At 43.0% G+C, this 23,473-nt stretch overlaps 1 pseudogene; it reads left to right on the top strand.

The window, feature by feature from the left end:
- The first annotated feature begins 392 nt into the window (after positions 1-392).
- The window catches only part of LOC123097131 (uncharacterized), an 88,330-nt pseudogene continuing 65,249 nt past the window's right edge, over positions 393-23,473 (top strand).

Here is a 23,473-nt window from a genome sequence, read left to right as displayed (position 1 = left end):
TTTCTACTTCATTTTACTTTCCTTTTGTGTTTGTGCTAGATGTTCTCTATGAACAATCATTTTGGCACGACATTGTGCAGTTTGACTATTGTTGGAGAAGCATTGAACTGATCAATACATGTAAATTAGTACTATATATAACACTAATTACTGGCACTTGCACCATAAGCTAGCTGTACTCCCAGAAGTAGTGTGCAACAACGACAAGGAACAACCGAAAGTTGATGTGGTATTTTTGCTAGTTAAACTGACACTGCTTCTAGAAATTCCTCTTTGCTTCTGCTCACATTCAAATATTTATTATAGAATTTTTATGTGGCCTCTGCTTTAGTATGTTACATAACTTCTTCTAAGCACCTCATGTTGTAGAACTTGGTTTTGTTCAGTTGAGAATGGATAAGAGTTGGATGCGAGCAACAAGGTCTTCCGCCGAGTATTCTGAAGGAACTAGCAACTTCATAAAATTTGCTTTTCGTACGTCAGCAAAAAAAAAAGGATTCTGTGCCCTTGCAAGATATGTGTAAACTCTCATTGGTTAGGTGAACTTCAAGTCTATGATCATTTGATTTATGATGGATTCATGGCTGGATATACCACATGGATTCATCATGGAGAAAGTATGCGGCCCTCCGAAACAACTTCAGGTCCTAGTTCACAGTTTGAAGAATATGCTGATAGTGATGAGATGGATGAGATGCTACTGGAAGGATTTGGGATGTACGATACTTGTACTTTAGGAGAGGAGCAAGAGTCTGAAGATGACTTGGACGATGATGTTGAAGCATACTATAGATTAGTTAATGATGGACGCCAAGAGATGTACCCAGGTTGCAAAAGATTCTCGAAGCTTCAATTTTTGGTGAGGTTGCTTCACATCAAGAATATGAGGGGAATGAGCAATGTCTGCTTTGATGAGGTATTCACAATAATTAAGGAGGCACTTCCAGAAGGTGAGGCCTTGCCCAAAAATTTTCATGGGGACAAAAAGTTTGTGAGAGCGATTGGTATTGGATATGATAGTATAGATGCATGCAAAAACGATTGCTTTCTATTTAGGAAGGAGCATGCTGATGCCATATCATGTCCAGTATGTGGCACAAGTAGATGGAAGAGCGTAAATACTGGAGTTGATGGAAGGCGTGTCCACAAGGTGCCTCAAAAGGTGGTTCGTCATTTCCCGCTAAAGAAGAGACTCCAAATGTTGTTCGCTTCTACAAAGATGACATCAGATATGAGGTGGCACAGCGAAGGCCGAACAAAGGACGGCTTGATACGACACCCACCTGATTCACCTGCATGGAAACACTTTTATGCTATTCACAAAGACTTCAGTTCAGAAGTTTGCAACGTTAGATTTGGATTGGGAGCTGATGGTTTCAACCCTTTTGGATATATGAATCTCTCATATAACATATGGCCATCTTGATCCCCTACTGACGATGACATGTACCTAGGGTATGGTCATAGGCGACCTAGACGCCCTACCCAAGGACACAGCCCTAGAGTCAAAGACATTTGAAGTACAACATAAGATACCGACTGAAATCACCTTGGAGTGCAATCCACTCGACCATCTATTCCACTCGGATACTCCAATTCCACTCGACCAAGAAAGAGTCACTCGAACATACGAAGAATCACTCGGAGAGATCTAAAGCCACTCCAGGATGGCAACAGACATGCGTTCACTCTGTAGTCTTAAAGGCCATTAATAGTCATTTATAGAGGGCGTTACTAGTAACGCCCCTGTCTTAACTAACATTGAACCCTGTGTAACCGAGGGCTAGAGGGGTCTGGCACACTCTATATAAGCCACCCCCCTCCTCAGGCACAAGGGTTCCAAACCCTGTAACTCGCGTGTACAATCTCACCGTAGCTAGGACCTTGCCTCCTCTTACGTACCCCTATTCTTACTGACAGATTTAGTACCACGACAGTTGGCGCCCACCTTGGGGCAGGCGTCTTAGCGACTTCCGGTGATTTTGCAGTTTTTCCGATCTCCATCAACATGGTTTCCGGCGGTGGTTTGGCCATGGGCCACGAGATCCGTCTTGGCGCACTCGTCTTCGTCGCGGACGACTCCGCCTGGCTCCAAGAGGCCCCCCTCGATGTCGAGGCCCTTCCGGGCCGTGGGGCAGCGCACTTCTGCACGAGTGCCTGCGGCGTCCTCCTACGTCAGCCGTCGACCCAGTATCGGTCGGCTCCCGTGTCATATGCTCCTCCCGCTGTACGCTGATACGTCTCCAACGTATCTATAATTTTTGATTGTTCCATGCTGTTTTATTATCAATCTTGGATGTTTTATAATCATTTTATATTATTTTTTGGTACTAACCTATTGACATAGTGCCAAGTGCCAGTTGCTGTTTTTTCCATGTTTTTTACATCGCAGGAAATCAATATCAAACGGAGTCCAAATGCCACGAAACTTTACGGAGATTTTGTATGGACCAGAAGGAAGATATTGGGCCCTGGTTGCACCTGGGGGAGTCCCAAGGAGGGGACAACCCACCAGGGCGCGCCAGGAGGCCCAGGCGCGCCCTGGTGGTTGTGCCCACCTCGGGTGCCCCCGGACCGCCTCTTTGCTCTATAAATACTCCAAAATTCCCGAAACCCGAGGGGAGTCGACGAAATATTCATCCAGCCGCCGTAGAGCCAGAACCACTAGATCCAGTCTCGACACCATCACGGAGGGGTTCACCACTTCCATTGGTGCCTCTCCGGTGATGCGTGAGTAGTTCTTTGTAGACCTTCGGGTCCGTAGTTAGTAGCTAGATGACTTCCTCTCTCTCGCTGAATTCTCAATACAATGGTCTCTTGGAGATCCATATGATGTAACTCTTTTTGCGGTGTGTTTGTTGGGATCTGATGAACTTCGAGTTTATGATCAGTTATATCTTTTTATATCCCTGAAAGTTATTTGAGTTTCTTTGATCTCTTATATCCATGATCTCTCATAGCCTCGTATTTCTTCTCCGATATTTGGGTTTTGTTTGGCCAATTTGATCTATTTATCTTGCAATGGGAAGATGTGCCCGGTAGTGGGTTCGATCTTACGGTGCTTGATCCCAGTGACAGAAAGGGAACCGACACGTATGTATCGTTGCTATTAAGGATAAAAAGATGGGATCTATATCTACGCAATAGATAAACGGATCTTGTCTACATCATGTCATCGTTCTTATTGCATTACTCCGTTTTTCCATGAACTTAATACACTAGATGCATGCTGGATAGCGGTCGATGTGTGGAGTAATAGTAGTAGATGCAGGCAGGAGTCGGTCTACTAATCTTGGACGTGATGCCTATGTAATGATCATTGCCAGGACATCGTCATAATTATTTGAAGTTCTATCAATTTCCCAACAGTAATTTGTCTACCCATCGTTTGCTATCTTTCTCGAGAGGAACCACTAGTGAAACCTACGGCCCCCGTGTCTTCTTTCTCATATATTTGCCTTGCGATCTACTTTTTCCTTGCGTTTATTTTCGGATCTATTAAACCAAAAAATACAGAAATAACTTGCTGCAATTTATTCTTATTTATTTTATTTGGCGTTCGATCTATCAATCTACTACAAATTTACCTCACGTCCTTTGCCTATCTTGAGGCGCCGTACCCCGAGAGGGATTGACAACCCCTTTAACACGTCGGGTTGCGAGGTGTTGTTATTTGTGTGCATGGGCTGTTTACATTGTGTTGCTTGGTTCTCCTACTGGTTCGATAACCTTGGTTTCATATCTGATGGAAATACCTACCGCCGCTGTGCTGCATCATCCCTTCCTCTTTGGGGAAATACCGACGTAGCTTCAAGCGACATCAAAAGGAATTTCTGGCACCATTGCCGGGGAGGATTTTCAACATAACCAGGTTCTTAATCACAAATCTCATCTCCTCGCAATTTACATTATTTGCCATTTGCCTCTCGTTTTCCTCTCCCCCACTTCACAAAATTTGCCGTTTTATTCGCCTCCGTTCGCCGTTTTCTTGTCAGATATATTCTCTGCTTGCAATCATGAGTGATTTCGGTATGGCACCAACGGATGATGGCCCGACTCCTAAGATTGGACGTACAGGCAATCTGGATGCTAAATTTTTTATCTTGGGGCAAGGGAATGTTATGGGAAAGGAACGTATCCAAGAATTCTTCAACTGTGTTGGAAATCTGAGTCTTGATGATGCTCCTATACTTAAAACTACTAGATCTTATGCGGATGCTATTTCAGCACTAGTTTTGAAACTTGAAAGTATATTTATTCGAACGCATCCTACTTTGCAAAGATTGTTTTTTGAGCTCCCCGATATAAAGAATCCTAGGGCTAAAAATTTAGCCACTCTCGTCCTTATGAATGAGTTTCACTACATAATAAGGGAAGCTAGGGAAATCTTTGATTTTTATGGTATGAATCATGAAAAGCCCGTGATTGATGAAATTGTTTACAATAGTGACTATGCACTAAGGCATTTGATTGGGGATAATAAAATCTTTGATGAGAATCTTAAAAAGGAAGTCCCTGTTCTAGATATAATCCAACAAGTTTTCAACAATGTCAATCAACATTATTCTTGGATTGTTGCGGGAAATCAAAGGGGTTATGATGAAATCCAACTAAGGGTTGCTAAAGTTTCCATGGATAATATGTTTTATGTTGTGTTTACAAGACCCCATGATGAAAATACCTCTAAGAAAACTAAGAAGAAGAAGGATGAAAAAACTTAGATCCTTGCCTTACGCCTAGCTAAGGGCGAAAAACTATAGCGCTTGTTGGGAGGCAACCCAATGAATAAAATTTATTTTTGCTTTTTACTTTCTGTTTTTGTGTGTTCACACAATTATGCCTCTGGTATGATTGTGTTTTTGTGTTTTAATTAGTGTTTGTGCCAAGTAAAGCCTTTAGGATCTTCTTGGGTGATAGTTGTTTGATCTTGCTGAAAAAGACAAAAACTTTGCGCTCATGAAAATAATTTTCATAAAGCGTAGGAAAGAGCTTCTGCCCTGATTCTTTTTGGAGAAGATTAATATACAAATTTCCCTGGTCGTACTAATTTTTCAGAATTTTTGGAGTTCCAGAAGTATTCGGAAGTTCCAGATTACTACAGACTGTTCTGTTTTGGCAGATTCTATTTTCTTTGTGTTGTGTGCTTATTTTGATGGCTCTATGGTTTTCTTTGATGAGTTTTTGCCATAGAAAAGTTCAAATACAGTAGATATAATACAAAAACAAAATATGATTAGGTTTGATACAACACTTATAGTAGTGGTTTGCTTTCTTTTACTAACGGATCTCACAAAGGTTTTGTTGAGTTTTGTGTGATTGAAGTTTTCAAGTTTTGGGTTATCTTACGATGGATGAAAGAAGGATAGAAGAGCCTAAGCTTGGGGATGCCCCGGCATCCCAAGCTATTATCCAAGAATGAGCAACCAACTAAGCTTGGGGATGCCCCCGAGTGGCATCCCCTCTTTCTTCTAACGACCATCGGTATTTTACTCGAGGCTATATTTTTATTTGTCACATGATATGTGTTTTGCTTGGAGCGTCTTGTATAGTATGTGTCTTTGCTTGTTTTATTTTGTGTTTTAAGTCATCAATCCTTGATGGACACACCTATTTGAGAGAGCCAAAATTATATCATGACTTGTTAGAATTGCTCTATGTGCTTCACTTAAATCTTTTATTAGCTAGGACTTGCTCTAGTGCTTCACTTATATCTTTTTGAGCACGGTGTGCTTAGTATTTTTTTAAAGAAATGCTCTCTTGCTTCACTTAGATTTATTTGAGAGTTAGTAAAATTTTACAGAAATTCTCTCTTGCTTCACTTAAATTATTTTGAGAGAAAGAAAATTTGTTATGCTCATGATCTTCACTTATATTTGTTTGAGCTTATGAAAAGCAACACATGAAAATTAGTCCCAAAGTGACGGATATCCAAGAAGGATAAAGTAAAGAAAAATGTCATGAAGATCATTGGACAAAATAAACTTGATTCTTAGTAATAGTTTTGAGATATGATGATGTGATATGTGAGTTATATTGATGAGTAATCTTCTGCAGTGGTCGGGTATTGAGTCTTACTCAACTTCACACCTTGTAACACATGCAAGAACCCTTTCTTTGCTGGATCCATTTTGAACTTCTTCAAAACTTTGTCAAGGTATGTGCTTTGTGAACGTCCAATTAAGCGTCTTGATCTATCTCTATAGATCTTGATGCCCAATATATACGCAGCTTCACCGAGGTCTTTCATTGAAAAACTCTTATTCAAGTATCCCTTTATGCTATTCGGAAATTCTATATCATTTCCAATCAGCAATATGTCATCCACATATAATATTAGAAATGCTACACAGCTCCCACTCACTTTCTTGTAAATACAGGCTTCTCCAAAAGTCTGTACAAGACCAAATCCTTTGATCACACTATCAAAGCGTTTATTCCAACTCCGAGAGGCTTGCACCAGTCCATAAATGGATCGCTGGAGCTTGCACACTTTGTTAGCTCCCTTTGGATCGACAAAACCTTCCGGTTGCATCATATACAACTCTTCTTCCAGAAATCCATTCAGGAATGCAGTTTTGACATCCATTTGCCAAATTTCATAATCATAAAATGCGGCAATTGCTAACATGATTCGGATAGACTTAAGCATCGCTACGGGTGAGAAGGTCTCATCGTAGTCAATCCCTTGAACTTGTCGAAAACCTTTTGCAACAAGTCGAGCTTTATAGACAGTAACATTACCGTCAGCGTCAGTATTCTACTTGAAGATCCATTTATTCTCAATGGCTTGCCGATCATCGGGCAAGTCAACCAAAGTCCACACTTTGTTCTCATACATGGATCCCATCTCAGATTTCATGGCCTCAAGCCATTTTGTGGAATCTGGGCTCACCATCACTTCTTCATAGTTCGTAGGTTCGTCATGGTCTAGTAACATAACCTCCAGAACATGATTACCGTACCACTCTGGTGCGGATCTTACTCTGGTTGGCCTACGAGGTTCAGTAACAACTTGATCTGAAGTTCCATGATCATCATCATTAACTTCCTCACTAATTGGTGTAGGCATCGCAGAAACTGGTTTCTGCGACGAACTACTTTCCAATAAGGGAGCAGGTACAATTACCTCATCAAGTTCTACTTTCCTCCCACTTACTTCTTTCGAGAGAAACTCCTTCTCCAGAAAGATTCCGAATTTAGCAACAAAAGTCTTGCCTTCGGATTTGTGATAGAAGGTGTACCCAATAGTCTCCTTTGGGTATCCTATGAAGACACATTTCTCCGATTTGGGTTCGAGCTTATTAGGTTGAAGTTTTTTCACATAAGCATCACAGCCCCAAACTTTAAGAAACGACAACTTTGGTTTCTTGCCAAACCACAGTTCATAAGGCGTCGTCTCAACGGATTTTGATGGTGCCCTATTTAACGTGAATGCGGCCGTCTCTAAAGCATAACCCCAAAACGATAGCGGTAAATCAGTAAGAGACATCATAGATCACACCATATCTAGTAGAGTACGATTACGACGTTCGGACACACCATTACGCTGTGGTGTTCCGGGTGGCATGAGTTGTGAAACTATTCCGCATTGTTTCAAATGAACACCAAACTCATAACTCAAATATTCTCCTCCACGATCAGATCGTAGAAACTTTATTTTCTTGTTACGATGATTTTCAACTTCACTCTGAAATTCTTTGAACTTTTCAAATGTTTCAGACTTATGTTTCATTAAGTAGATATACCCATATCTGCTTAAATCATCTGTGAAGGTGAGAAAATAACGATATCCGCCACGAGCCTCAACATTCATCGGACCACATACATCTGTATGTATGATTTCCAACAAATCTGTTGCTCTCTCCATAGTTCCGGAGAACGGCGTTTTAGTCATCTTGCCCATGAGGCACGGTTCGCAAGTACCAAGTGATTCATAATCAAGTGGTTCCAAAAGTCTATCAGTATGGAGTTTCTTCATGCGCTTTACACCGATATGACCTAAACGGCAGTGCCACAAATAAGTTGCACTATCATTATCAACTCCGCATCTTTTGGCTTCAATACTATGAATATGTGTATCACTACTTTCGAGATTCAACAAAAATAGACCACTCTTCAAGGGTGCATGACCATAAAAGATATTATTCATATAAATAGAACAACCATTATTCTCTGATTTAAATGAATAACCGTCTCGCATCAAACAAGATCCAGATATAATGTTCATGCTTAACGCTGGCACCAAATAACAATTATTTAGGTCTAAAACTAATCCCGAAGGGAGATGTAGAGGTAGCGTGCCGACCGCGATTACTTCGACTTTGGAACCATTTCCCACGCGCATCGTCACCTCGTCCTTAGCCAATCTTCGCTTAATCCGTAGCCCCTGTTTCGAGTTGCAAATATTAGCAACAGAACCAGTATCAAATACCCAGTTGCTACTGCGAGCATTAGTAAGGTACACATCAATAACATGTATATCACATATACCTTTGTTCACCTTGCCATCCTTCTTATCCGCCAAATACTTGGGGCAGTTCCGCTTCCTGTGACCAGTCTGCTTGCAGTAGAAGCACTCAGTCTCAGGCTTAGGTCCAGACTTGGGTTTCTTCTCCTGAACAGCAACTTGCTTGCTGTTCTTCTTGAAGTTCCCCTTCTTCTTCCCTTTGCCCTTTTTCTTGAAACTGGTGGTCTTATTGACCATCAACATTTCATGCTCCTTTTTTATTTCTACCTCCGCAGCCTTTAGAATTGCGAAGAGCTCGGGAATTGTCTTATCCATCCCTTTCATGTTATAGTTCATCACGAAGCTCTTGTAGCTTGGTGGCAGTGATTGGAGAATTCTGTCAATGACGCTATCATCCGGAAGATTAACTCCCAGTTGAATCAAGTGCTTATTATACCTAGACGTTTTGAGTATATGCTCACTGACAGAACTATTCTCCTCCATCTTGCAGCTGTAGAACTTATTGGAGACTTCATATCTCTCAATTCGGGCATTTGCTTAAAATATTAACTTCAACTCCTGGAACATATCATATGCTCCATGTCGTTAAAAACATCGTTGAAGTCCCGGTTCTAAGCCGTAAGGCATGGCACATTGAACTATCGAGTAGTCATCAGCTTTGCTCTGCCAGACATTCTTAACGTCGTCAGTTGCATCGGCAGCAGGCCTGGCACCCAGCGGTGCTTCCAGGACGCAATTCTTCTGTGCAGCAATGAGGATAATCCTCAAGTTATGGACCCAGTCTGTGTAATTGCTACCATCATCTTTCAACTTTGCTTTCTCAAGGAACACATTAAAATTCAACGGAACAACAGCACGGGCCATCTATCTACAATCAACATAGACAAGCAAGATACTATCAGGTACTAAGTTCATGATAAATTTAAGTTCAATTAATCATATTACTTAAGAACTCCCACTTAGATAGACATCCCTCTAATCCTCTAAGTGATCACATGATCCATATCAACTAAACCATGTCCGATCATCACGTGAGATGGAGTAGTTTCAACGGTGAACATATCTACTATATGATTCATGCTCGACCTTTCGGTCTCCGTGTTCCGAGGCCATATCTGTTATATGCTAGGCTCGTCAAGCTTAACCTGAGTATTCCGCGTGTGCAACTGTTTTGCACCCGTTGTATTTGAACGTAGAGCCTATCACACCCGATCATCACGTGGTGTCTCAGCACGAAGAACTTTCACAACGGTGCATACTCAGGGAGAACACTTATACTTTGATAATTTAGTGAGGGATCATCTTAAAATGCTACCGTCAATGAAAGCAAGATAAGATGCATAAAAGATAAATATCACATGCAATCAATATAAGTGATATGATATGGCCATCATCATCTTGTGCTTGTGATCTCCATCTCCGAAGCACCGTCATGATCACCATCGTCACCGGCGCGACACCTTGATCTTCACCGTAGCATCGTTGTCGTCTCGCCAATCTTATGCTTCTATGACTATCTCTACCGCTTAGTGATAAAGTAAAGCATTACAGGGCCATTGCATTGCATACAATAAAGCGACAACCATATGGCTCCTTCCAGTTGCCGATAACTCAGTTACAAAACATGATCATCTCATACAATAAAATTTAGCATCATGTCTTGACCATATCACATCACAATATGCCCTGCAAAAACAAGTTAGATGTCCTCTACTTTGTTCTTGCAAATTTTACATGGTTGCTACGGGCTTAGTAAGAACCGTTCTTACCTACGCATCAAAACCACAACGATAGTTTGTCAAGTTGGTGCTGTTTTAACCTTCGCAAGGACCGGGCGTAGCCACACTCGGTTCAACTAAAGTTGGAGAAACTGACACCCGCCAGCCACCTGTGTGCAAAGCACGTCGGTAGAACTAGTCTCGCATAAGCGTACGCGTAATGTCGGTCCGGGCCTCTTCATCCAACAATACCGCCGAACCAAAGTATGACATACTGGTAAGCAGTATGACTTATATCGCCCACAACTCACTTATGTTCTACTCGTGCATATAACATCAACGCATAAAACCTGGCTCTGATACCACTGTTGGGGAACGTAGTAATTTCAAAAAAATTCCTACGCACACGCAAGATCATGGTGATGCATAGCAACGAGAGGGGAGAGTGTTGTGCACGTACCCTCATAGACCGAAAGCGGAAGCGTTAGCACAACGCGGTTGATGTAGTCGTACGTCTTCACGATCCGACCGATCAAGTACCGAACGCACGGCACCTCCGAGTTCAGCACACGTTCAGCCCGATGACGTCCCTCGATCTCCGATCCAGCCGAGTGTTGAGGGAGAGTTTCGTCAGCACAACGGCATGGTGACGATGATGATGTTCTACCGACGCAGAGCTTCGCCTAAGCACCGCTACAGTATTATCGAGGTGGACTATGGTGGAGGGGGGCACCGCACACGGCCAAAAGATCAAAAGATCAATTGTTGTATAAAGGGGCAAGGGGGGAGGTGCGGCCGGCCAGGAGGAGGTGCGCCAGGAGGAGTCCTACTCCCACCGGGAGTAGGACTCCCTCCCTTCCTTGTTGGACTAGGAGAGGAGAGAGGGGGAAAGGAAAGGGGGGGCGCCGCCCCCCACCTTGTCCAATTCGGACTTGGGGGGGGGGAGGGACGCGTGGCTGCCCCTTGGCCGCCTCTCATCTTCCACCAATTGGGCCCATGAGGCCCAATAGCCTCCGAGGGGGAGGGTTCCGGTAACCCCCCGGTACTCCAGTATATATCCGATAACCCCCGGAACCATTCCGGTGTCCGAATATAGTCATCCAATATATCAATCTTCATGTCTCGACCATTTTGAGACTCCTCGTCATGTCCGTGATCACATTCGGGACTCTGAACAACCTTCGGTACATCAAAACATATAAACTCATAATATAACTGTCATCGAAACGTTAAGCATGCGGACCCTACGGGTTCGGGAACTATGTAGACATGACCGAGACACGTCTCCGGTCAATAACCAATAGCGGAACCTGGATGCTCATATTGGCTCCCACATATTCTACGAAGATCTTTATCGGTCAGACCGCATAACAACATACGTTATTCCCTTTGTCATCGGTATGTTACTTGCCCGAGATTCGATCGTCGGTATCTCAATACCTAGTTCAATCTCGTTACCGGCAAGTCTCTTTACTCGTTCCGTAATACATCATCCCACAACTAACTCATTAGTTGCAATGCTTGCAAGGCTTAAGTGATGTGCATTACCGAGAGGGCCCAGAGATACCTCTCCGACAATCGGAGTGACAAATCCTAATCTCGAAATACGCCAACCCAACAAGTACCTTTGGAGACACCTGTAGAGCACCTTTATAATCACCCAGTTACGTTGTGACGTTTGGTAGCACACAAAGTGTTCCTCCGGTAAACGGGAGTTGCATAATCTCATAGTCATAGGAACATGTATAAGTCATGAAGAAAGCAATAGCAACATACTAAACGATCGAGTGCTAAGCTAACGGAATGGGTCAAGTTAATCACATCATTCTCCTAATGATGTGATCCCGTTAATCAAATGACAACTCATGTCTATGGCTAGGAAACATAACCATCTTTGATCAACGAGCTAGTCAAGTAGAGGCATACTAGTGACACTCTATTTGTCTATGTATTCACACAAGTATTATGTTTCCGGTTAAGACAATTCTATCATGAATAATAAACATTTATTATGATATAAGGAAATAAATAATAACTTTATTATTGCCTCTAGGGCTTATTTCCTTCACCACCAACCTATTTCTTCAGCCTATATATACTCTTATACCCTAAAAACCTCAGGGAGAGCTACGAAACCACTTTTCCACCACCGCAACCTTCTGTTCCCGTGAGATCCCATCTTGGGGCCTTTTCCGGCGCTCCGCCGGAGGGGGAATCGATCACAGAGGGCTTCTACATCAACACCATATCCTCTCTGATAATGTGTGAGTAGTTTACCACAGACCTTCGGGTCCATAGTTATTAGCTAGATGGCTTCTTCTCTCTCTTTGATTCTTAATACAAAGTTCTCCTCGATGTTCTTGGAGATCTATTCGATGTAATACTTTTTGTGGTCTGTTTGCCGAGATCCGATGAATTGTGGATTTATTATCAAGTTTATCTATGAATAATATTTGGTTCTTCTCTGAATTCTTATAAGCATGATTCGAATTATCGGTTTAGTTTGGCCTACTAGATTGATCTTTCTTGCAATAGGAGAAGTGCTTAGCTTTGGGTTCAATCTTGCGGTGTCCTTTCCCAGTGACAGCAGGGGCAGCAAGGCACGTATTGTATTGTTGCCATCGAGGATAAAAAGATGGGGTTTATATCATATTGCTTGAGTTTATCCCTCTACATCATGTCATCTTGCTTAATGTGTTACTCTGTTCTTATGAACTTAATACTCTAGATGCATGTTGGATAGCGGTTGATGTGTGGAGTAATAGTAGTAGATGCAGAATCGTTTCGGTCTACTTGACACGGACGTGATGCCTATGTTCATGATCATTGCCTAGATATTCTCATAACTATGCGCTTTTCTATCAATTGATCGGCAGTAATTTGTTCACCCACTGTAATGCATGTTATCTTGAGAGAAGCCACTAGTGAAACCTATGGCCCCCGGGTCTATTTTTCATCATACAATCTTCTATTTTTACATCATATTAGTTTCCCGTCAACTTGCCAATTTCTGTCGCCGTTCTTTTATTTTGCAATCTTTACTTTCCAATCTATACAACAAAAATACCAAAAATATTTATCTTATTATCTTTATTAGATCTCACTTTTGTGAGTGGCCGCGAAGGGATTGACAACCCCTTTATCGCATTGGTTGCAAGGTTCTTGATTGTTTGTGCAGGTACTAGGTGATTTGCGTGTTATCTCCTACTGGATTGATACCTTGGTTCTCAAAAACTGAGGGAAATACTTACGCTACTTTGCTGCATCACCCTTTCCTCTTCAAGGGAAAACCAACGCATGCTCAAGAGGTAGCACCATGGAAATTGAAAGTATGGTGGAAAAAGGAATAAACTTTATTTTCTGTTTGGGAACCGCCTATGGCATAATTAGCATGGAAAGTGTTCAGAACTCTAAGTTGTTTTCGTTGGTGGGATGGATACACCTCCCAAAATGTTTTTATCTCTAATTTTTCACTCTGAGCTCTAGCACCTCTACAAATCCCTACTTCCCTCTGTGAAGGGCCTGTCTTTTACTTTATGCAATTTTTATTTTTGAAATTGAGTCTCCATCCTCTCTTATAAAAGCACCAACTAAGAGGTAATATGATCGTACGTAAGTATTGGGTATAGCTAATATTCGAGTGTGTTTCATGAATGGATCAATGTTTGAGCATGATGGGCTAGGGATAACTTGTTTTAGCATTGATATTTTGAAAGACATGGTTGCTTGTTGACATGCTTGAGTATCTAAATTATTATGTCAAGACTAGACTATTGCTTTGAATCACATAAAAGTCCAAATGTCCATGCAATAAAGAAAAGAATATGATATGACATGATAAACAACAATCCACATCAAAAATTCTGTTTTTGTCACTTACCTACTCGAGGACGAGCAGGAGTTAAGCTTGGGGATGCTGATACATCTCCAATGTATCTATCATTTTTGATTGTTCCATGCTGTTTTATTATCAATCTTGGATGTTTTATAATAATTTTATAGTCATTTTATATTATTTTTTGGTACTAACCTATTGACATAGTGCCAAGTGTGAGTTGCTATTTTTTCCATTTTTTTACATCGCAGGAAATCAATATCAAACGGAGTCCAAATGCCACGAAACCTTACGAGATTTTTTATGGACCAGAAGGAAGATATTGGGCCCTGGTTGCACCTGGGGGGAGTCCCGAGGAGGGGACAACCCACCAGGGCGCGTCAGGAGGCCCAGGCACGCCCTGGTGGGTTGTGCCCACCTCGGGTGCCCCTCGGACCGCCTCTTTGCTCTATAAATACCCCAGAAATCCAGAAACCCAAGGGGAGTTGACGAAATATTCATCTAGCCGCCGCAGAGTCCAGAACCACCAGATCCAATCTAGACACCATCACGGAAGGGTTCCCCACTTCCATTGGTGCCTCTCCGATGATGTGTGAGTAGTTCTTTGTGGACCTTCGGGTCCGTAGTTAGTAGCTAGATGGCTTCCTCTCTCTCGCTGCATTCTCAATACAATGGTCTCTTGGAGATCCATATGATGTAACTCTTTTTGCGGTGTGTTTGTTGGGATCTGATGAACTTCGGGTTTATGATCAGCTATATCTTTTTATATCCATGAAAGTTATTTGAGTTTCTTTGATCTCTTATATGCATGATCTCTTATAGCCTCGTATTTCTTCTCCGATATTTGGGTTTTGTTTGGCCAACTTGATCTATTTATCTTGCAATGGGAAGAGGTGCCCGGTAGTGGGTTCGATCTTACGGTGCTTGATCCTAGTGACAGAAAGGGAACCGACACGTATGTATCGTTGCTATTAAGGATAAAAAGATGGGATCTATATCTACGCAATAGATAAACGGATCTTGTCCTCTTTGGGGAAATACCAACGTAGCTTCAAGCGACATCATACGCCGCCGCAAGTGATCCGGGCGGTCGCAGCTTCAGCGGTGGGTGAAGCATGCGGTGGCTCGCCAGTCGGCCACTCCTCAAGTTGCGGCTGTCGAGCCAAACGAATCTCCCTACGGACCATTCGATCTGTCGACTGCTTCCGTGGACACTCTTTCCGAGTGAGGGAGCTGCGACCCTACGGCGGAAGTCCTCATGGTCGACTCGCCTCGCAGCCCGCCTGGGTTCCATCGCGGCGGTGGCGGCGATGGCGGCGGCGGCCCATCGCATGGTCACGACGAATATCATCCCCAAGCCCTCACTTTTGAGCAGAGGGAACAGCTGCATCGTCGCAACGTGGAGGCGCTCCATACCCCCATCATAGGGGAGACCTCCGAGGCTCGGGCCCTGGAGGCTGCGCGCCTAGCCACCTTGGCTGAATGCGTGCGTCTGGAAAATCTCCAACATTCACTCGACGAACGGGCTCGTCGGCAGATCCCCGAATCCAGTCGACGGCCACGACCATTGTTTCCTAATGAACCTCAGGTATACCGCACCCCGGTCCAAAATCTTGTAGCTGCAGCACGCATAGCAGAATCTTTTTAGCTGTCTCGTTCAGAAGCTGGCAGAGGTTTGATGCAGATCCGTGCGTTGCTCCGAGCAGCGGGTGAGCAAAACTCGGCTGTTTCTCAGTCGCGCAACAGAATCCATAGTAGGTCTGTGGTTGCTGACACAGTTCAGTCGACACATAGCCCAAGATCACCTCCCCGGCGTGAAGATCATTGTCACTGCAAGGATTAGTACCTGGGTCGAGGCCACGGGCAGTATGATCCTCGATATCCCCGTGATGACCACCGTCGAGTGCCTACGCCCCCTCCAAGGGGCGGGTCGTACGCGCCCCGGCGATACGATGATAGGCGCCCGTATGGTGACAAGCGGATAGCTCCGGTCGACCCAAGAGAGCCTGGGTTCGATGCGAGGTCGCTACTTGTACAAGGTTTGGCCTACACAGGCCGGGCACATAGAGAAGGATAAGACAGAGACCGTCCGAATGGAAGCAAAGCATTTGTTTCTGGCCCTGAGTGTTTCAGTACAGCCATTCGAGCTGCTGAGATTCCTCCCAACTTCAGGGCGGCGATGGGCGTGAGTAACTTCACCGGTGAGCCGAAGCCCGACACATGGCTAGAAGACTACCGAGTGGCTGTACAGATTGGTGGAGGCAATGATGATGTAGCCCTGAAGCACCTCCCCCTGATGCTTGAGGGTTCGGCCAGGACCTGGTTGAATCAGTTGGCCCCTGGAAGTATTTTCTGTTGCGAAGAGTTAGCCCGAGTGTTTGTCAAAACATTTGAGGGCACCTGGAAGCGACCTGCCGGACTGGCTGAGTTGCAGCACTGCGTTCAGAAGCAGAATGAGACTTTGAGAGACTTTATTCAGAGATGGACTACCCTTCATCATACTGTAGAAAATGTGTCGGAGCACCAGGCAGTGTGCGCCTTCAAAGAGGGTGTTCGTTACAAAGAACTCAGCTTGAAATTCGGTCAGACCGGAGGTATGTCTCTGGCCCGAATGATGGAAATAGACACTCGGTATGCTAATGGTGAAGAAGAAGACCGACTCCGTAGTGGCAAAGGAAAACCAGTCGTCCAGGATACCGGAGGTGGAAATTCCAGTCGGAAAGAGAAGCGTAAAGCCGAACCTACAGGTCCAGCCGAGGCCGCGGTTCTGAATCAAGGAAAATTCAAAGGAAAACCTAAGTGGTCGTGGGTGCCCAAAAAGGTAAAGGATCAGTCCGGCAATGATGTTCTGGATTTACCGTGTCACATACACACGAAGAAAGATGAGGAGGGTAACTTGATTCTGCCCAAGCATACCATTCAACAATGTTGGCTCCTGTTTCAACAGTTCCGAGAGGGTCAGCCCCCAGAGAAGGACTCTGATAAGGAGGAAGAAAAAGAGGAGGATGATGGTTACCCCAATGTGAATGCTACTTTGGTGATTTTTGCTGACTTAGAGAGCAAAAGTTGACTGAAGGTTATTAACAGAGAAGTGAACATGGTTGCTCCGGCAACTACGACGTGTTTGAAGTTGTCGAAAACTCCCATTACATTCGACTAGTCCGATCACCCAGCGCACGTTGCTACCCCCGAGCGGCAAGCGTTGGTGGTCGACCCAGTCGTTGGGGGCACCCGACTGACCAAGGTTCTCATGGATGGTGGCAGTGGATTGAACATTCTGTATCCTGAGACCCTCTGAGGGATGGGCATTCCGATGTCCAAGCTCAGTGAGAGCAACATGCAATTCCACGGAGTCATCCCAGGAAAGAAAGCAGATTCACTCAGTCAGATCACTCTTGACGTGGTTTTCGGTGATTCAAAGAATTACCGCAAGGAAAAGTTGACATTTGAGGTGGTGGATTTTCACAGTGCCTACCGTGCTATTCTGGGCAGGCTCGCATATGCTCGTTTCATGGCTCGACCATGTTACATATACCTCAAGTTGAAGATGCCTGGTCCCAGAGGCGTGATCACAGTCATAGGGAATCAACAAAGAGTGGAAGAGTGCCTCCAGAAGGGCTCAAAGATTGCCGACGAACAAATGGCAGCAATAGAGATGGAAGAATATCAGAAGAATGCAGATCCGAGTGATTTGTTGTGAGATAAGAAGCCTGCTTCACAGTCTGCGTTTAAGTCGGCTGGAGAGACAAAGCCTATACATATTCATCTGACTGATCCCAATACTGCTCCGGACCACATCTCAACAACACTCGACAGCAAATAGAAAGAAGCGCACATCCAGTTCCTCCATGAGAACTGGGACATCTTTGCATGGAATCCATCTGACATGCCGGGTGTACCCAGGGGACTGGCTAATGACCGTTTGCGCGTCGACCCAAAAGCAAAACCTGTCAAGGAACTGAAGGAAATATGCCCTAGAGGCAATAATAAAGTTGTTATTTATATTTCCTTATATCATGATAAATATCTATTATTCATGCTAGAATTGTATTAACCGAAACTTGATACATGTGTGGATACATAGACAAAATAGTGTCCCTAGTAAGCCTCTACTAGACCAGCTCGTTAATCAAAGATGGTTAAGTTTCCTGACCATTGACATGTGTTGTCATTTGATGAACAGATCACATCATTAGGAGAATGATTTGATGGACAAGACCCATCCGTTAGCTTAGCATAATGATCGTTAAGTTTTATTGCAACTTCTTTCTTCATGACTTATACATATTCCTTTGACTATGAAATTATGCAACTCCCAGATACCAGAGGAATACCTTGTGTGCTATCAAACGTCACAACGTAAATGGGTGATTATAAATATGATCTACAGGTGTCTCCGAAGGTGTTTGTTGGGTTGGCATAGATCAAGATTAGGATTTGTCACTCCGACTATCAGAGAGGTATCTCTGGGCCCTCTCGGTAATGCACATCACTATAAGCCTTGCAAGCAATGTGACAAATGAGTTAGTTACGGGATGATGCATTACGGAACAAGTAAAGAGACTTGCCAGTAACGAGATTGAACTAGGTATCATGATACCAACGACCAAATCTCGGGCAAGTTACATACCGATGACAAAGGGAATAACGTATGATGTTATTGCGGTTTGATCGATAAAGATCTTCGTAGAATATGTAGGAGCCAATATGAGCATCCAGGTTCTGCTATTGGTTATTGACCGGAGATGTGTCTCGGTCATGTCTACATAGTTCTCGAACCCGTAGGGTCCGCACGCTTAACGTTCGATGACGATTTGTATTATGAGTTATGTGATTTGATGACCGAAGTTTGTTCGGAGTCCCAGATAAGATCACGGACATGACGAGGAGTCTCGAAATGGTCGAGAGGTAAAGATCGATTTATTGGAAGGTTATATTCGGACACAGGAATGGTTCCGAAGTGTTTCGGGTATTTTCCGGAGTACTTGGAGGTTACCGGAACCCCCCCCCCCCCGAGAGTTATGGGCCTTAATGGGATTTAGGGGAAAGGAGAGAAGGGCCTCAAGGGGTGGCCGCGCGCCCCCCCATGGGCTGGTCCGAATTGGACTAGGAGGGTGCGGCGCCCCCCTCCTTCCTTCTCCCCTCTTCCTCCTTCCCTCCTTCTCCTAGTTGGAATAGGAAAGGGGGGGCCGAATCCTACTTGGACCGGGAGTCCAAGTAGGACTCCCCCCTTGGCGCGCCCCCTCTAGGGCCGGCCTCCTCTTCCCCCCTCCTTTACATACATGGGAGGGTGCTACCTCTTGAGCATTGCGTTGGTTTTCCCTTGAAGAGGAAAGGGTGATGCAGTAAAGTAGCGTAAGTATTTCCCTCAGTTTTGAGAACCAAGGTATCAATCGAGTAGGAGACCACGCGCGAGTCCCACGCACCTACACAAACAAACAAGAACCTCGCAACCAACGCGATAAAGGGGTTGTCAATCCCTTCACGGTCACTTACGAGAGTGAGATCTGATAGATATGATAGGATAATATTTTTGGTATTTTTATGATAAAGATGCAAAGTAAAATAAACGGAAATAGAAATAGCAAAGTGTTGGAAGGTTAATATGATGGAAAATAGACCCGGGGGCCATAGGTTTCACTAGTGGCTTCTCTCAAGATAGCATAAGTATTGCGATGGGTAAACAACTTACTGTCGAGCAATTGATAGAATTGAGCATAGTTATGAGAATATCTAGGTATGATCATGTATATAGGCATCACGTCCGTGATAAGTAGACCGACTCCTGCCTGCATCTACTACTATTACTCCACACATCGACCGCTATCCAGCATGCATCTAGAGTATTAAGTTCATAAGAACGGAGTAACGCTTTAAGAAAGATGACATGATGTAGAGGGATAAACTCATGCAATATGATATAAACCCCATCTTTTTATCCTCGATGGCAACAATACAATACGTGCCTTGCTACCCCTGCTGTCTCTGGGAAAGGGCACCGCAAGATTGAACCAAAGCTAAGCACTTCTCCTATTGCAAGAAAGATAAATCTAGTAGGCCAAACCAAACTGATAATTCGAAGAGACTTGCAAAGATAACCAATCATACATAAAAGAATTCAGAGGAGATTCAAATATTGTTCATAGATAATCTTGATCATAAACCCACAATTCATCGGATCTCGACAAACACACCGCAAAAGAAGATTACATCGAATAGATCTCCAAGAGAAACAAGGAGAACTTTGTATTGAGATCCAAAGAGAGAGAAGAAGCCATCTAGCTAATAACTATGGACCCGAAGGTCTGAGGTAAACTATTCACACATCATCGGAGAGGCTATGGTGTTGATGTAGAAGCCCTCCGTGATCAATGCCCCTCCGGCGGAGCGCCGGAAAAGGCCCCAAGATGGGATCTCACGGGTACAGAAGGTTGCGGCAGTGGAAATATGGTTTTGGCTCTGTCTTTGATGTTTTCCGGGTATATGGGTATATATAGGTGGAAGAAGTACGTCGGTGGAGCAACGAAGGCCCCACAAAGGTGGAGGGCGCGCCCCCTACCTCATGCCTTCCGCGTTGATTGCTTTAAGTAGACTCCAAGTCCTCTGGATCATGTTTGTTCCAAAAATCACGTTCCCGGAGGTTTCATTCCGTTTGGACTCCGTTTGATATTCTTTTTCTGCGAAACACTGAAATAGGCAAAAAAACAGCAATCTGGGCTGGGCCTCCGGTTAATAGGTTAGTCCCAAAATAATATAAAAGTGTATAATAAAGCCCAATAAACATCCAAAACAGAATATAATATAGCATGGAACAATCAAAAATTATAGATACGTTGGAGATGTATCAAGCATCCCCAAGCTTAATTCCTGTTCGTCCTCGAGTTGGTAAATGATAAAACAGAATTTTTGATGTGGAATGCTACTTAGCATAATTTTCAATGTAATTTTCTTATTTGTGGTATGAATATTCAGATCCGAAAGATTCAAGATAAAAGTTTAATATTGACATAAAAATAATAATACTTCAAGCATACTAACTAAGCAATCATGTCTTCTCAAAATAACATGGCTAAAGAAAGTTATCCCTACAAAATCATATAGTCTGGCTATGCTCTATCTTCATCACACAAAATATTTAGATCATGCACAACCCCGGTTTCAGCCAAGAAATTGTTTCATACTTTAGAATTTTTCAAACTTTTTCAACTTTCACGCAATACATGAACGTGAGCCATGGACATAGCACTATATGTGGAATAGAATATGGTGGTTGTGGAGAAGACAAAAAGGAGAAGATAGTCTCACATCAACTAGGCGTATCAACGGGTTATGGAGATGCCCATTAATAGATATCAATGTGAGAGAGTAGGGATTGCCATGCAACGGATGCACTAGATCTATAAGTGTATGAAAGCTCAACAAAAGAAACTAAGTGGGTGTGCGTCCAACTTGCTTGCTCACGAAGACCTAGGGCAATTTGAGGAAGCCCATCATTGGAATATACAAGCCAAGTTCTATAATGAAAACTTCCCACTAGTAAATGAAAGTGACAACATAGGAGACTCTCTATCAAGTAGATCATGGTGCTACTTTGAAGCACAAGTGTGGTAAAAGGATAGTAGCATTGTCCCTTCTCTCTTTTTCTCTCATATTTTTTCTCTTTTTTTTCTTGGGCCTTTTTCTCTTTTTTTTCTTTCTTTGGCCTCTTTTTTTAGTCCGGAATCTCATACCGACTTGTGGGGGAATCATAGTTTCCATCATCCTTTCCTCACATGGGACAATGCTCTAATAATGATGAACATCACACTTTTATTACTTACAACTCAAGAATTACAACTCAATACTTAGAACAAAATATGACTCTATGTGTATGCCTCCGACGGTGTACCGGGATATGCAATGAATCAAGAGTGACATGTATGAAAATAATGAACGGTGGCTTTGCCACAAATACGATGTCAACTACATGATCATGCAAAACAATATGACAATGATGGAGTGTGTCATAATAAACGAAACGGTGGAAAGTTGCATGGCAATATATCTCGTAATGGCTATGGAAATGCTATAATAGGTAGGTATGGTGGCTGTTTTGAGGGAGGTATATGATGGGTGTAATGCACCGGCGAAAGTTACGCGGTACTAGAGAGGCTAGCAATGGTGGAAGGGAGAGAGTGCGTATAATCCATGGACTCAACATTAGTCATAAAGAACTCACATACTTATTGCAAAAATATACAAGTCATCAAAACAAAGTACTACACGCATGCTCCTAGGGGAAGGGTTGGTAGGAGTTAACCATCGTGTGATCCCGACCTCCACACATAAGGTAGACAATCAATAAATATATCATGCTCCAACTTCATCACATAACGGTTCACCATACGTGCATGCTACGGGAATCACAAACTTCAACACAAGTATTTCACAAATTCATAATTTCTCAACTAGCATGACTCTAATATTACCATCCTCATATCTCAAAACAATCATCAAACATCAAACTTCTCATAGTATTCAACACACTCATAATTTTGTTACTAATCTTGGATGCCTATTATATTAGGACTAATTTTCATGATTAAAGCAAATTACCATGCTGTTTTGTAGGACTCTCAAAATAGTATAAGTGAAGCATGAGAGAATAAAAGTTTCTATAAAACAAATCCACCACCGCGCTCTAAAATATTTAAGTGAAGCACTAGAGCAAAAACTATATAGCTCAAAAGATATAAGTGAAGCACATAGAGTATTCTAATAAATTCCGAATCATGTGTGTCTCTCTCAAAAGGTGTGTACAGCAAGGATGATTGTGGTAAACTAAAAAGCAAAGACTCAAATCATACAAGACGCTCCAAGCAAAACACATATCATGTGGTGAATAAAAATATAGCTCCAAGTAAAGTTACCGATAGACGAAGACAAAAGAGGGGATGCCTTCCGGGGCATCCCCAAGCTTAGGCTTTTGGTTGTCCTTGAATTTTACCTTGGGGTGCCATGGGCATCCCCAAGCTTAGGCTCTTGCCACTCTTTGTTCCATAATCCATCAAATCTTTACCCAAAATTTGAAAACTTCACAACACAAAACTCAACAGAAAATCTCATAAGCTCCGTTAGCGAAATAAAACAAACCACCACTTTAAGGTACTGTAATGAACTCATTCTTTATTTATATTGGTGTTAAACCTACTGTATTCCAACTTCTCTATGGTTTATAAACTATTTTACTAGCCATAGATTCATCAAAATAAGCAAACAACACATGAAAAACATAATCTGTCAAAAACAGAACAGTCTGTAGTAATCTGTATCTAACGCAAACTTCTGGAACGTAAAAAATTCCACCAAATTAGGAAGTTCTAGATAATTTGTTTATTGATCTACTGCAAAAAGAATCAACTGAAAATCACGTTCCTGTGATTTATGAAAACTAATCTCGTGCGCACCAAGTTT

The sequence above is a fragment of the Triticum aestivum genome, chromosome 4D (genome assembly GCF_018294505.1).
Source record: "Triticum aestivum cultivar Chinese Spring chromosome 4D, IWGSC CS RefSeq v2.1, whole genome shotgun sequence".
Lineage (NCBI taxonomy): Eukaryota > Viridiplantae > Streptophyta > Magnoliopsida > Poales > Poaceae > Triticum > Triticum aestivum.
Note: the sequence above shows the minus strand (reverse complement) of the source record. Positions and strands in the feature narration are given on the sequence as shown.